The 15,504-nt window shown below is 48.7% G+C and overlaps 1 protein-coding gene across 7 annotated transcripts in view; it reads right to left on the bottom strand.

Moving 5' to 3' along the window:
* XXYLT1 (xyloside xylosyltransferase 1) overlaps nucleotides 1–15,504 on the bottom strand; it is a 161,831-nt gene that overhangs the window by 50,936 nt on the left and 95,391 nt on the right. The gene's annotated exons all lie outside the window — the stretch shown is intronic.

The raw sequence follows: 15,504 nt of genomic DNA, 5'->3' as shown, positions 1-15,504 counted from the left end.
CTATATGGGGTTCAAACACCGAGGCAGGAACTTGAATGCTCTTAAATGTCTTCATGCAAAGACTGGGATTGTCTTCAACATGGAAGTCTATTCAATGAATCCCCCAAAAAGGGGGTGGGGGGGGACTTGGTGACCCAGGCTGTGAGGTGGCTGGGTATAAGGCTGCAGAACCTCTCCATCCTGGCTGTTTCATAGCTTGGGAACTATAAAGGCGGGGGCCAGGAACCATCCCCCGAGGATCTCAGGTGCTTAGAGGACAGGCAGGGCACTAGGGCCGAAGACCCGAGTCCTAGAAATGACCAAGTGACCCTGGGCAAATCTAACCTACCCAAGTTCAGTCTCTTCCGCAAAATGGGAATAACACTACCTGTCTTCCTCCATTGCTGAGTTCGCACAAGGAGCAAATGTAAAACCAATTGGTAACAGTTGAGCACGGTTCAAGCCTAGGGGAATGCAGCACTGTTCTAACCAGTGGTAGGAGCGAAGGCGCTGCAGTGGGAAAGCTCATGGCCCACAGCCTGCAGGGCATGCCTGAGCTGCTTCAGTATCAGCCATTAGCATGTCCGTCAACGGTGTGGAGACTGCACGTGTGGCCAAGAAAGGACCAAATGGAGGCCCAAGAAAGCAAATACCTTATTCTTTGCCTCTGGAATGGAAGTGGCATGGGATGGTAAGATTTTAATCACAAGAGTCTGGATCCAGAAGATCATTTCTCCAAATGAGAAAGGACCCTAGGGAGCAAGTGTCTAGAAGGAGGTGGTTAGACTTCAACTTGGTCAAGTCACGTGAGGCTGTCCATAAGCTGAGGCTCAGCTGCGGGCAGCCCCGGGTCATCACGCACAACGATCGCATGGCGCCGGGCCCGGGTGCTGCAGAGAAAGTGCTCTCACCGGCCGGCCTGGAGAAGCCGGGGCGCAGAAGGGACCCTGAAGTGACGAGAGGAAGTGGAGAGGGAGAGAGAGAAAGTGGGGTGTGACACTTCCGGGGCATGCCGTGGAGTGACCTGCAGGGACAGGCACATTACGAGGAGAAGCCTGAAACGCTTTAGGACCGGTGCTTCAAAAATCCTTGACCCCAGGTCGGCATACACGCTTTGCAGTTTGCAACCTACAAAGCACAGGTGGCTATACTCACAGCTGGCTCCACTCTGGCCATTTTCCGCCCCTCTGCCATTGGGCTTTCCACATGGGTCTTCTGCACCATGGAACAGCGAAGCAAAGTCATGTTTTTCATCATGGCCAAGGGCACACACTGGCCCGTAACCCATGAAGAGGAAAGGGCCAGTGGCAGCTTCGTATAAGGCAGGATGTGGCCCTCTTCCTGCACAGAACACTCCCTTTCCAAGTCAGGACCATTCCTTCCGGCTTCTGAAGCTGGCCCCCCAAACACACACACACACACACACACACTGTCTCTCTCTCTCTCTCTCTCTCTCTCTCTCTAGCAACCTCTCTGTGTTCTGGGAACATTTTCCACTACTGACCGGCACCAAGGGAAGGTCTGGGTTGTGTAGGATAGGAAGAAAAGGGAGAGGGCAGATAACGCTCATGGAGCCCCTCTGTGCCTGGTGCTGTGCAATGGGTCTAGGACAGGATTTCATTCCTATTTATTGAGCACCCACAAGGATTTAGGCCAGTGGTTCTCAAATAGGCAAAGAGAGGAGGCACAAACTCCAGCTTCAGAAACACCAGGCAAGGTTTTTCAAATGCATCTTTTCTTTTTTCTTTTTTTTTTTTTAAGATTTTATTTATTTATTTGAGAGAGAGAGAATGAGAGAGAGCACATGAGAGAGGGGAGGGTCAGAGGGAGAAGCAGACTCCCTGCCGAGCAGGGAGCCCAATGCGGGACTCGATCCCGGGACTCCAGGATCATGACCTGAGCCGAAGGCAGTCGCTTAACCAACTGAGCCACCCAGGCGCCCTCAAATGCATCTTTTCTGCCTGCAGTGTGACACGTGAGTTACATATCTTAAATAGGCCATGAAGGGAGAGGCAGAAATCACTTTATAACCAATATGCTGGAGGCACCCCCATTCCACAGATGAGCAAACTGAAGCTTTAAATATGTTATGCAAAGTAATAAGGCTAGGAAGCAGTGGAACCAGGAGTCCCCCCCACCTCTGACTTCAAGCTTGGACAATTTCCCAACATTCTAGTCTATCTCCAAAGTGCAATAAGAGCATGTATATTTCCAGAAAAATAAATGATTTGGCTTTATCCCTATGGCTACAGGTCAGTTCCCCCTACTTCCTCCTGACCCTTCATGCCATTATTTAAAAACAACCAAGACTTAAAATCCCAAGATGTTCTTAGAGAACCAGAGCTGGATGGTGGCTGGAGGAAGGGCTCCAGTTCAAGGCCCCCAGGTTGGACTTGTGGGGTTGGGAAGGAAAAGACAATGTTTTACTGGACAAAATATTAGACAATAGCCCTGTCCCCAGAGAGCACAGGACCCTGCGGAGGGAGACACACGTACCTAGGAAGCACCTGTCCTCTAAGTCATGACCTGCTATTCAGCTATTTAGAGCAGTCAGTGCTGAGGAGCGGGGGGTCCGGCTAGGACCAAGGAGGCCCTCAGGGGGCTTTCCAAAAATGGTGACCTGAAGGACAAGGAGGGCAAACAGAAGGACAGGATGGAGGGAGAGCATACCCAAAGGCCACACGTGTGAGCAAGGCACCTACTAGCTTACTAGCATCGGGTAGGTGCTCAAAAAAGTTTGGGAGTGTGTGAAGTCACGGCAGTTAATCTGGGGACAGGGATGGGGTAAGCTGTCTGTTGGCTGCAGAACATATCGCTGAGAGTCATCCAAGAGACTGCCCATCATGAAATGAAACTGAAAGCCAAGTGGACAGTCTGGCTGAGGAGCTTCTGAGAGGCAGAAATGGTGTGGCACGAGGAGAGGGAAAGAGGACCCCCAGGGTCAGAATGAGCCGCAAGGAGGGAGCAAGGTCTGGAGGTAGCTCTGAGGTAAGCAAGTGCGGCCACACTTTTATAGGGGCTTTTATAGGGTGTTGCGACCCTCAGCTGCAGGTGTGGCCAGCTCTCCAGGCCGTGTACTCTTGACGGCAGGGCCTGGGACTTGTCCACTGAGACAGGCCTAGCGCAGACCCTCAATAAGTGCCTGTGGAATTCTTCACGGCTGAGCTGTTAGTCACCAAGTTAGCCTGGATAAGCCCAGATGTGCTACGATGAGGGGACAAGGGCCACCTCCCCCAAAGGCACCCTGAACTGAGGCCCAGCTCACGTGGATGGCCTACAGTCTTCTCCATCTTGCTAATTCCAAGGCCGGGCCACAGGGGCAAATCTGCGGCAGGGCCTGAGTTTCCATTCCCCTCCTGTGCCGCCTTCGCCTACAGCCCCTGCTGATCTCTCCCGGACGGGGCCCCTGGCAGCTTCTGGAGATTCTGCTCCAGACGTACAGACAAGCCCATCGGGGAGGCACAGGTGACATTTGCTGAGCCCTACACTCTCCTCTGGGGAGGAGAGCCCTCCCTGCACAAGGTATGTTTAGGCCCTCTGGCCTTCCCCATCACGGGCCGACGGGGCGCAGCCCTGGTGAGGCTCTGACGCACGGCTAATACGCACTAAGGGCAGCTCTAGGGGATTTTTGAGACCAGCCAAAAATCAATGGTGAAAACAAAGCATTTACACTTTTTGAGAGGCTGTTGCCTCGCCTCCGCCTCTTTCCCTTGACTCCTTCTGCATGGAATTATGGCCAAATCCCAGGGATGAGTTCTCAAAAGTAGCAAATCAGTCTCTACACGGTGTTAGCTCCACCCCGCAGAGAAAGCCTAATCTGCCCCTTCAACACAGGGCCAAATTGCAGCTCGTGGGCTCACATGGACTACCAGGAGATGTGGGGCGCAGGCATGGTAAGATGCATTTATAGACACAGGGTGCTTTTACTCTTCACCTTGAACGTCCAGGCAAAGGCCAAATGCCAGCCCAAGAATGATTCAACACCCTCTTCTTGGTTCTAGCAGGTGACAGGTCCAAATACATTGCCCACGTCAGCAGCATCTCTGACCCCAGGTGCCTCGGCCTTCGCGGCTGCCCTGCCCTGCACCACCCCCTACCCTCCTTTTCCCTCCGTCCTTCCCTGCTCTACCAGCTCGAGTGCAGGGTGAGGACACGTCCTCAGGTGGTCCAGGACAGGGCTGGTTCAACTTGTCCTAGTGTAATTATCAATAGTGTCCCCTTTTCCACACTTGAAGTGTTATAGTTTAACAATAATTTCATGGTGAAATTAAATGTTCACCCCATCCATGCTGTACTTCCTCCCAGGACTATTTCTCATGATGTTTATCTTTACTTACTATAGTCAGGCAGATCTAGAAAATGGGATCATAAGTGGTAGGGCCTAATGAAGACTGCACGCATCTTCCTTCCTACCCTCCTTCTCTCCTCTCCTTTCAATGTTATCCCCAATTTTGTTCCAGAAGGAATTTCTCTTGGCAGCAAAGATGCCAAAATGCATCCTCTAAAGAGCCATGAGCTTGACACAGGCATGCCACAAGTTTGGCTCTAAGTTTTCTACTAGGCAACTGAAGAAAAGGACATATAACTAGTTGTACAGAAGGAGACACCAATTAATTATCCAGGAGAAACACAAGTATTCGTGGCTTGAAGAGCAGGGAGAAGACTCTCCAGATAGGCCATCAAAGAGGCCACTCTGCATGTCATTAATGATGTCATACTACCATGCCGAAGCGGGCAGCAAGGTTTGGGGCTGGGGTCTCTGTGGGTCCGATGCACCCTAGCTTGTTCACGAGGCAGCACTGAACAGACAGTAGGTGAGATGAGGCAGTGAGCACACGGCAGCCACGTGGCTCCCAGGCCTCTCCTGTCCCCTTCCCTCCTCCCTATTGTTTCTCTCCCTCCCTTCCTCCCTCCCTCCAATCTCCCAAAAGCATCTTCAGACATGAGAGTAGTTTAAAGATGTTTTAATATACAGTACAGTTAAAGTAGTTGCCAATTCTGATAAATGGTAAGTCTGGGGATCTTTTTATTTTCTTCCAAAATTGTATTTCTGGACAAGAATTCTGCTTGGCCTTGACACTTTATTATTAGGTAAATCTGAGGCTAGTTAGAAAAACATTTGATGGAATTTTTTTCTAAAGATTTTATTTGAGAGAGAGAGAGCATGAGAGAGCATGAACGGTGGGAAGGGGCAGAGGGAGAAGCAGACTAGCCGCTGAGCAGGGAGCCCGACGTGGGACTCAGTCCCAGGACTCCTGAGATCATGATCTGAGCTGAAGGCAGACACTCAACCGACTGAGCCACCCAGGTGCCCCCATTTGATGGAATTTTAAATTACCAATCAAAATCAACTACTTCAAGTGATAGGAGAAAATACTTGAGAAAAACGAAGTTTAAACCCCTAAACTGTGGCCATCAGAATCCAAGGACCAGACAACCAAAGTCTTCAGAAGGTCCAGGCCAAACTGGTAGAAGCATTTCATCAATTTTTGCCTCAGTGAACGTTTAAACCTGAAGTCTCAACCTGGCAGTTCTTGGGCTGGATCTGGTGCACCACTGTTTTGCTTGGCTAGCAGACTGTTTGCTTAATTGTCAATACTTAAAGATCAGAATCTTTCACCTTAACACAGATTTCTGGCTTCTCTTGGGAAAAAAAAAATCAGAAGACTTGGCAGCACTGGGCCCATATTCATGCAAAACAAATGAGAACACCAGAAACATCAGTCAAGATCCAGGACACAGATGGGGTTTCAATCAATTCTTTCCTTGTCTTTCACAATCCATTTTTAAATCTTCAAAAACTTGTATTACTTCCTGGAGGCATTTACCTGAAATTAAACAGTGATAGCCTGTATCCTAAGTTTCTGAATCACAGATGGCCTCTTCTTGTGTCCGTTACAATATGCTACGCTTACTGGATGATCCCCTTTTGAGAGCCTACCCAATACCCTCTCATTTTACAATTTTATATAAAACCAGCACTCACCTCCATATGGTCTTGAATATGATCTGACATGAAGACCGGAGAGTGGGGCTCCTCTGGTCTGGTCTGTGCAGGTGACTGATGGGCACCTGGATGTGCAGCTAATCACAGGCAACCCAGATACTGCATTTGGTCCACAAATCCCTCCCCAGGTTCTGGCTGGCCATCTCAGTCTCCCGGGGACTCAGAGGCCTCAAAGACAGTCTCTACTCTGTTTATACAAAAGTATATTGCTTGCTCATCTGTAGGATGCCTTTGAACTTGGACAGCAGCTGAAAGAATGTGAGGTGAGGAGAGTGGTGGCCTGAATGACCAAGATTATACCACAATCTACCTAAACCCTGATGACATCTTAGCAGGAAGGAACAAGCAGAAAAAATGGAGATGCTTCTCTTCTGCTCTGGTTCTTCTAAAAAATGATTCATCATTATGTCCTTACCTTCCTTAGACACTGTTTCCCAGACTCCCTGAAAGCTGAATACCAATGAACTACAGTTACATGAAGAACATGAAAATCTCGTTTGCTCCCAAGCCAAGTAGAATGCTAGAATTCTATTGCCTTCTTTACATTTCCAAATTCATGAGTCTTGGATCAAACAAGATAAAATGGTCCTAGAGTCAGGGAAAGGGTTTCCCTTGCTTCTACCCTGTGCAGGTAGTAGGCTTCATTTTATTAAGGGTGGCAGTTTTCCTTACAGGGAACCAAGTGGAGCCATAGAAGCAGTCAAATGCACTGATACCTCACACCACACAGACTGACAGTAATGAGGCCCCGTGAGCATCTCTGGGACTTCACATTTCTGGAAGCCCATCAGGACTGGCAGCCTCATAATGAGTGCTCATCGACAGCAGCAAGGACATACCAAACGTTCACGCAAATGATTCTACAGAAAGCAATTCTGGTTCCTAAAAAGCTTCCTCTTTTACAAGTAATGACAGAAAATTCTCGAGGACAGAGACACGGGAAGGCTGGGTCCCTGGAGCAAAGTGTTCCTATGCGCAGCTCCTTGATATTGGGGTCAGTTCTGCCACCTGTAAGCAGATCCTAGGGGTTCTCTATGATCAACAGTAAATGGCTCATTTAAAGAAGTCACCCAATGCAGGAGGAGGAGGTAAGGTGTTCATTTCAAACCCAAGTCCCGTTTGAAAGCTTGCTATTTCTGCAGTGGCTAATTCTGCAGCTAACCTGGAGGCAGAGCGCCTGGAGGCTGAATATCCATTTCACTTAGGTCAGAAAGGCAGCTGAACTGTGTGCCTGCAGTAGCCAGGGGGCCATCCTGTAATTCCCCTCACCTGCAGCCAGCCTTACCTAACTGTCCTTTCCATACACTGCCTGTCACAGAAAGTCCCGCTTTACATACACCACTGTGATTCAACTATGTTCTTTTGCTTCCCGCCCCAGGAAGATGCTTATAGATGAGTCTTTTTTTGCTGCCTGATTGCAAATGAGGATCTCTCAATGAGAGATTTGTTTGGCAGAAGAAACAAGTACTAGTAATGCAAACAAGGACAGTCCTCCCAACCCATCATCCTTTGCTGGGCCTCAGTTAGGAGCACCTGCCCAGGCCCACCTCCCAGTGGAATGATGTGGGGAGGTGGTCCCATCAATTAGTCTGCAAGCTTCTCAAGGGCAGGGTCTAGTTTCTCTCTACTGCTTAGCCAGACCCTCAGCAAAAGCCTATTGAGTGAGTTTTCTAGTTGTGCACAGAGCTAGGTCCATCCTAGGAGCCTCCTGGAGGCTGTGCCCGCACAGCAATCCCACAACCCCTTCCAAAAAGCCTTCCAGAAGAAAAGACAGAGGGCGCCTGGGTGGCTCAGTTGGTTAAGCAACTGCCTTCAGCTCAGGTCATGATCCTGGAGTCCCGGGATCGAGTCCCGCATCGGGCTCCCTGCTCGGCGGGGAGTCTGCTTCTCTCTCTGAAACGCCCCCCTCTCATGCTCTCTCTCTCAAATAAGTACATAAAACCTTTAAAAAAAAAAAAAAAGGAAGAAGAAAGACAGAAATGTCACACACACAGCTTGGAATTCTGAAGGCAGAATATTAAGCTGAGAAGGATGTACGCCACACTGTGACATGCACGGTTCCCGCAGGAAAGCATCTTTACGGCTCGTCGAAGGAAAACCTCTAAGTAACAGCACTGACTTGCCATTGGGGCCTTCACTGAATCTTACCTGCCCCACCTCCTTCACACTGTAATCGCTCTGAAAGCAGGGACATGTCTTCTACCTCGTAATTCCTCCAAGTACCTAATCTTGTAGTCCACGCACCCGGTGAGCCCAATGAAAATCGAGAATAACAATGTTTCCCGTGGCCTGTCTTTAAAAAGAAAAATGTGGAAGCAGCTTGTGTAAGAACAGCAGTGGTAGGACTGTGGACCCTTACCTAACAGCCGGCCCACACACTGCTGCGGAGGCAGGCTCTCTCTGACTAAACCGGTGCTCCTTCGTGTATTCAGCAGGCATCCACTGTGTGCCTGGTGCTCGGTCCACACACCCTGAAGAGAACATGCAATCTGGTCCCACCCTGTCTGCTCATTCATTTCCTCACTCATTCTTTCGCGAAACATCTGCGTCGGGTACCCCGCGATGGGTCTCATCGCCCCATTACTGGGCGCCCCAGGACTGCTAACCTGCAGGAAGACAAAACACCTGACCTGAGCTGTGTCTGCAGAGCAGGGAAGCCCCGCCCATGTTCAACCAGGACCTCATCTGAGCCAGAGCAGCCAGTCTTCGGCAGCCTCTCCGTGGCCCATGGCCCTCAGCAGGCGCTGGATGTCCACAGCTCGCCCAGGGGGCACGGCCGGGGGATGGGCAACAATTCTGTTAATAATCATGTTACATTACAGACCGCAATTCCACTGCAGGGCTTCCATATACATCTTTTCCCTTTTAAAACACATTTTCCCAATGGTGTGATTAAAAACTGACTGCCTCATAGTAGGTATTTTTAAGTCTACCACCTGGCAGGTATTTCCCTCCCCATCCCCCCTTTTTTTAAAGATTTTAATTTGACAGAGAGAGACACGGGGAGAGAGGGAACACAAGCAGGGGGAGTGGGAGAGAGAGAAGCAGGCTTCCCGCCGAGCAGGGAGCCCAATGTGGGGCTTGATCCCAGGTCCCCGGGACTATGACCTGAGGCGAAGGCAGACGCTTAAGGACTGAGCCACCCAGGCGCCCCTCCCTTCATTTGTATTAGGAATTCTGTAGGGCCTCCATCACAGCCTCCGGATCACTGGGGCTATGCAAAACAGGCCGGCCTTCCGCAGCCCAGGGAGTGAAGAAATACTCAGCTTCTTTCTCAGTCACTACTGTAAAAGGTGGCAGCCTTTTTTCTCTGTTACTCAGATTTAACTCTAATAGAAACTGACAGGTTCAATCTTGGTTAATTTAAAAAAAAAAAACCATGAGAACAAGAGCCAAGAAATTCATTTTCGGTTGTCAGAGGGAAAAAAGAAAAGCTACTACCTGAAATGATGGTGGTGGTAGGGCTCTCTTATAAAGCAGAGCTTTATGCCCAGTGAACAGTGGACCTGAATTTATATCAGCGTAAACCTTTCCAGACGTGACTGTTAGAGTAACATCCTGACATGAGACCATCAGGAGAGAGATGGAAAACGCTGGTTGGCTAGATATTAGAGCCGTGTCTGTCCATTTTCCTCCCTCATACAAATTGATTTCAGACCAGGGAACTTGAAGACAAAATGACACTATGAGCTCACACAACCCTCCTCAGCTCCTGACCTGGCAACAGCAGATAGGATGCTTTAAAAAAAAAATAATAGATTAAAAATGACACTTACAGATGCAATGGTATACTGAGGGATTTGCTTCAAAATAACAGAGATGGCAGAGAATGGGGGAGATGAGAGGCTGCGGATAGAGATGAAACCAGACCAGCTGAGGGCTGCTGATCATTGAAGCTCCATGAACACTGTAACATCGAAGCATCCAGCAGACTACATGATTCTGTCTGCTTTTGTATATGTTAAAAGTTTTCCTAAGTAAAAATAATAATTCTATTGGGAGACTAGCAATGCTTAATATAGAAATACTGAGTTAGGTATAAGGATAGCCAAGATATACTGGTAAGTGAACAAAAAAAAGAGGCAGAAGGGTATATAAAGTATGAGTCCATTTATACACACACACACAGGTAAATTTGTAGAAAATTTCTGGAAAAATAACAATCTTCATATACTTCTTAGATTTTTAATGAAAATACATTACTTTTATATAATGATTTTTTTTTTTTAATTCAAGGAGTGCAGCAGGGGAAAGGAGATAGGAGGGTTAAAAAATGAGATGAACATCTCCATGGAGCAGAACCAGAACACAAATCTCGTTGGTGATCAGGGCTAGAACCACAGGCTGGAGTCCAGAAGCAGGTGGTGTGGCCAACAGCTCACCCTCTGCAGGGCACTGAAATACCCGGGTGGGAGGGGGCGGGGGGGGGGGGGGGGAGGCCACCAGGATCACAGTGGGAACGGGGACTGGGGTGCCTGCCCCCCTTCCTCCCTGCTCTGCTCCAACCATGCTGTTATCTTCTGTGTGCATAGCTCCCCCACTCTGAGCTCTTGGTTTCCCCCGAGGCATACTAGAAGTTCCCTCCTTTATTATGGACTTGTTGATTTCTCCTTGTAACACTGTCTGTTTCTGTTTTGCAAATAGCCTATATTGCTTAGGGCATACAGTAAAAAGATAAAAACCTGCCTGCATAGATATGAAATCCGTGGTACTGATTTCCTCAGGGGACGGAGGGCAGGAGGGGCACACAGCACCAACACCCCAGCTGCAAGTGCAGGAAATAAAGTATAAGCCTTTTTGTCTTCCATAAAGGAAGGATGGCTTATGTGGCAGGGAATTCCTCAAACACAGGCAGCGAGTTCAGATGCTGAGAAGCCAAAATATTAGCACTAATTATGCTAAGTTAATCAGTTGTTCCAATTTTACATATAAGGAAACTGAAGCTCAGAAGTTAAGGGACTTCCCTTGGATCACAGAAGTAGTTAAGTGGCGGAGCTGGGACTGGATAAAACTCCCACTAGGGAGTGCTACCCTCTGCCAGGCACTGTACATACACTGATTTAATCCTCCAATCAACTCCACCACATATACTACTCTGCAGGGCTATAATCTCCATTTCTCAGCTAAAGGAACTCAAGCTCAGAGAGGTCAAGAGACTTGCCCAGGGTCACACAGCTATGAGTGGCACGGGTGGGGTCATTTCACATCCTCCTCCCCTACCTCTGTGCTAAATCCTCACTTCCTCCTCACCTCCCCTAAGAGCCCTTCACCAGTCCTAGGAATGGGAGAAGGCAGCCTGCAGATAAGCTGGACATTTCCATTCCAAGCATCTGGAAAGAGGCTAGGCTGGCACAAATGCTATCAATAAAAACCACGTGACCTAGAAAGGTGAAAGAGTAGACACTATTAAAATACTTAACACAAAAGCAAATTCCTGGCTTGTGGTGTGTTATCAGCAGCTGACAGGATTAGCCTGCCGCTTCCACCTCATGGTGGGTTTGGGCTCAAACCAGCACACAGCTGGCCTGTGGAGCCAACAGAGAAGGAACCGGAAGCCCGTGGACCCCACCAACAAAGCTCCCATTCAGCAGCTCCTCAGGTGGCCAGCTCTAAGACAGAAAGACCATAACCAAAGGCTGTGATCCCAGCTCCTCAACACACACACACACACACACACACACACACTCTTTCTCTCTCTCTCTCTCTCTCTCTCACACACACACACAAACATATTCTCTGTCTCTCACACAGACACATTCTCTATCTTATACATTCTCACACAAGCATTCTGTCTCTCACATACACACACGCATTCTCTCTTTCACACACACATTCTCTATCATACACACACTCTCTGTCTCACACACACACATATTCTCTGTCTCTGTCTCTCTCACAAACACATTATCATACACATTCTCTCTCACACATTCTCTCTCTCATACACACACTCTGTCTCTCACACACACACACACACACTCTCTCTCTCTCACACACACACACACAAACATATTCTCTGTCTCTGTCTCTCTCACAAACACATTATCATACACATTCTCTTTCACACAGACATTCTGTCTCTCACACACACTCATTCCAGGCTCCGCAGGAACCCTGTGGCCCAAAGCTAAGCCACTGCCAGACCTCCTGCCTTCCCCAAAGGACCCAAATCACAAGCAGGACTCTAACTCCTGCGGAGTGGTAACCCCAGGCCTGGTGCCTCACAGAAACTGTGAGAGCTGCCCCCTACCATCCCCTCACTTGCTCACCCTGTTTTCCTGACGAGTTCCCACTTCATAAGGCTTTGTTCCTGCCCACCCGAGGACTTTGTAGAAAAGCCAGATCACTCCCTTCTGTTAAAAAGAGGTTTTAATTCTTGGGTAGGGGTAGAGCTACCAGATTTAGCAGACAAAAAACAGGGCACCCAGTTAACTTAAATTTCATATAAACAGCAAATAATTGTTTTGTATAGGTATGTCCCCACGCAATATTTGGGGCATACACACACAAAACAATTATTTGTTGTTTTTCTGAAATCCAACTTAAGTGAGTGTTGTGTATTTTAACTGGTAACCCTGTATGGTTGGGGTGGGTAGAGTAGAGGTATCTAGTAGAACAAATCATATTGAAAGAAAACACAAAAAAGAGTTGTGAGGATTAAGGGAGGAAAGTGAGCAAGTGCCCTTTACTGAGCATCTCTTGCACACCGGAAGCTTTCATGCCCGTTGTTCATTTGAGTTTTCCAGTAATTCTGTGCTTCAGATATATTTATCCCCACTTACAGATTAAAAAACAAGACAAAACAAAACAGAAGGTCAGAGAATCAAGTGACTTGCGAAACATCATACGGGTAATTCCTGAAAGGCAGGACTACAATCCATAGCTTCTGAGTACAACCCGAATGCAGTTTCTTCTGCATCAAGCTGCTCTGCCCGCTGATACACATCTATAATGTTATAGGCTGTACATAAAGAGGGCCCAACTGTTTTCTTTGCTTTTCCAATACATTCATGAGGAAGCAAATTCAAAATGGTATCCTGGACTAACACATATGTGTAAAATAAAGTTGTCTATTTACAGAGACCATTCTGCTTATACAGAAAGCACTAGATCCTTCTCTCCTTTTAGTCATGTACCCCAATTAAACACATCATCTATGAGGACCTACCTGTCCAGGGGTCTAGTTCCTTGACAAAGAGGCAGAGAAAGGGTCAAGACAGGACCGTTCCACCCAAAATGACCATGGCTCCCCAATTTTCAGATGAGAAAGGTCACAGGACATTTGACTCAACAGAATCCTAACAGGGACGCTAGAGAAAAAGGTACCTCTACCACTATCCTAGCATCCCACAATCCACTATTTCCCAGAAAGCACAGTGGGTTTAGTGTACGTTTGGGGTAGGGGGTGGAATTATGGCGGGGAGAATTATAAAAAACAAACAAACAAAAACCCAAAAAAGGATATTTGTCAAATGAATAGTGAGAAATACTTTTCCCTCCACCCTCCTCCAAGCTCCTAACGTTCTTCGTGGCACACAATAGAGTGGAAACAACCATAAAAATGACTTAGTATGTGCCCTTTTGAAGTACAGTAACTGTCAGGCAGGGGACTACAAAAATAACACAGTTGAGAAGATTCAAGTTTATTTCTGCTTAGTGAATTTCCAGATCAAAATGCGCTTGGTTAATCAGTCAAGTTTTGCTTTTGTGCTGTTGTTTTGTTTCTAAATTTTCCTTTTCATAGATGCTAGCAGATTTTGCTTATGATAAAAACCTTGCCCACCTCACACTCCACCACTTAGGGAGTGAGACCATGTGGTTGTGGGAACTCGCACTGGTTCCTTGTTCCTGGCGGAGGGCGCAGGAGGTGACTGCACAGGAGTGGGCAGACGCTGGCCTGCGGATGCCCCACCAGCGGTGATGGCCAGGTGATGGCCAGGTTCAAGGCGATGGGGCTGGGGCTGCCTGCTCATGGGAAGAGCCCGGCTCTGGCCGTCCTTGTGTGGACGCTGCTTACTCGCTACCCTTCCATTCCCCCGCTTCTTCTCCTACCCCCTTCCCACAAACACACCCAGGCGCAGGCTCCAAAGGCGCAGACAACCAACAGTTTTTCTTTTGGGCCACTGGAGTCTCCAGTTCTCCAGCGGAAGACAGCAAAAAACCCCACACTCCATTCCCCGTCTGACCCAGCCAGCACCAAAGCATTCCCAGCCCCAGCACGAGGCTGCAAATATTCAGAGGCAATTACCCAGACCAGTAGGGCGCACATTCATGCAGGGCCGTCATTTGCAGACTTAATTATTAGAGGCTTTATAAACATTTCAGCTTGGGAGGGGAAAGGGGGAGCACGTAACAGGGTTTTCGTTTCTGATGGTGAGTGTGCAAGCCCTACAAACAGGCCAGGTTGGGACTCTGCGGGTAGCTGCACAGGCCTCATTTTTCTCATTGCACATAACGATCATTACAGACGCTGAAGGTGAGAAAAATTCAATTTCACCTTGGATCTAAAATCTTCCAGAGATTTCTTTTGAGAAGTCTAGATAATTAAATTGGTTTACGTTTCACTGTTAATCAAATCCTAGATGTACAAAAACATAAATTCTGGCGGATACTATTTAAATGGGATCACGTTTCCATTTTTATTACATAAGAAGACTCCAGAGCAGGGCCTGAAGGCACCACTGCTCCGATCGCATTTAATCATGAGCCTGCGAGCAGCCTGCGGACCCCGGCCCTTAGGGAGCAGTGAGGGGCCCCGCCGCAGACCAGCAGCCTCAGGACAGAGGAAAGACAATAAGGAGACGGTGAGGGTCAGGAGACTGGGATCACAGTGCCGGGGCAGGGGGAGGGAGGTCCTGCAGCACACGGCTCCCATTCTCAGATGGAGGAACCAGGCCCCAAGCATAGGGACTAGCAGGTAGGACTTTGGACTCTCAGTCCAATGCTCCTTCCATTGCCTCTAGGTGTTAAATCGAGATCCGCCTTGTATAAAAGTGAGGGAATGAGACGAGGGGGCTGCTCTGAGTTGAAGTGGCAAGTGTTGACCCAAACCCTCCGCTCCTGTTCCCCCCGCTCCTGTTCCCCCGCAGAGTGCGAGACTCTGCTGTGTGACTGGGGGACAGGCTGGGAGAGGATGACGTCAGGGCAAACAGCCCACAAGGCCCAGGAGTTATCAGCCCATTCAGAGGCCTCGCAGGAATTTCCTGTTATGTGATCTGCGTCTTGCAAATAGTCACAAGCAAGCAAGCTGTCACTCTTCCCCGCTCTTTTAGGGGAAACGCGGGCGCTTGGGTCACTAGCAGTCTGTGCCCCGCAGCCTTCCAAAGACGACCTGGCTCCAAGGATGTCCACAGGGAGCCGGCGGGAGGGTCTGCTGGGACAACAAAGAGCGGGCCAGCCCCGGGGATGGTGAAATCCCAGCTCTAGGCAGCTCGGTTCTGGGTGAGCTCCGGTACTACCCGGAGGAGGATCAGTCAGCAACATGGAACCCTCTGGACCCAGAACCATGGCTCTAGTTT

This window comes from Mirounga angustirostris, unplaced genomic scaffold, assembly GCF_029215605.1.
Source record: "Mirounga angustirostris isolate CCGP_5_RB_7025 unplaced genomic scaffold, mMirAng1.0.hap1 SCAF_1, whole genome shotgun sequence".
Lineage (NCBI taxonomy): Eukaryota > Metazoa > Chordata > Mammalia > Carnivora > Phocidae > Mirounga > Mirounga angustirostris.
The sequence above is the reverse complement of the archived record's forward strand: the minus strand, read 5'-3'. Positions and strand labels throughout refer to the sequence as shown.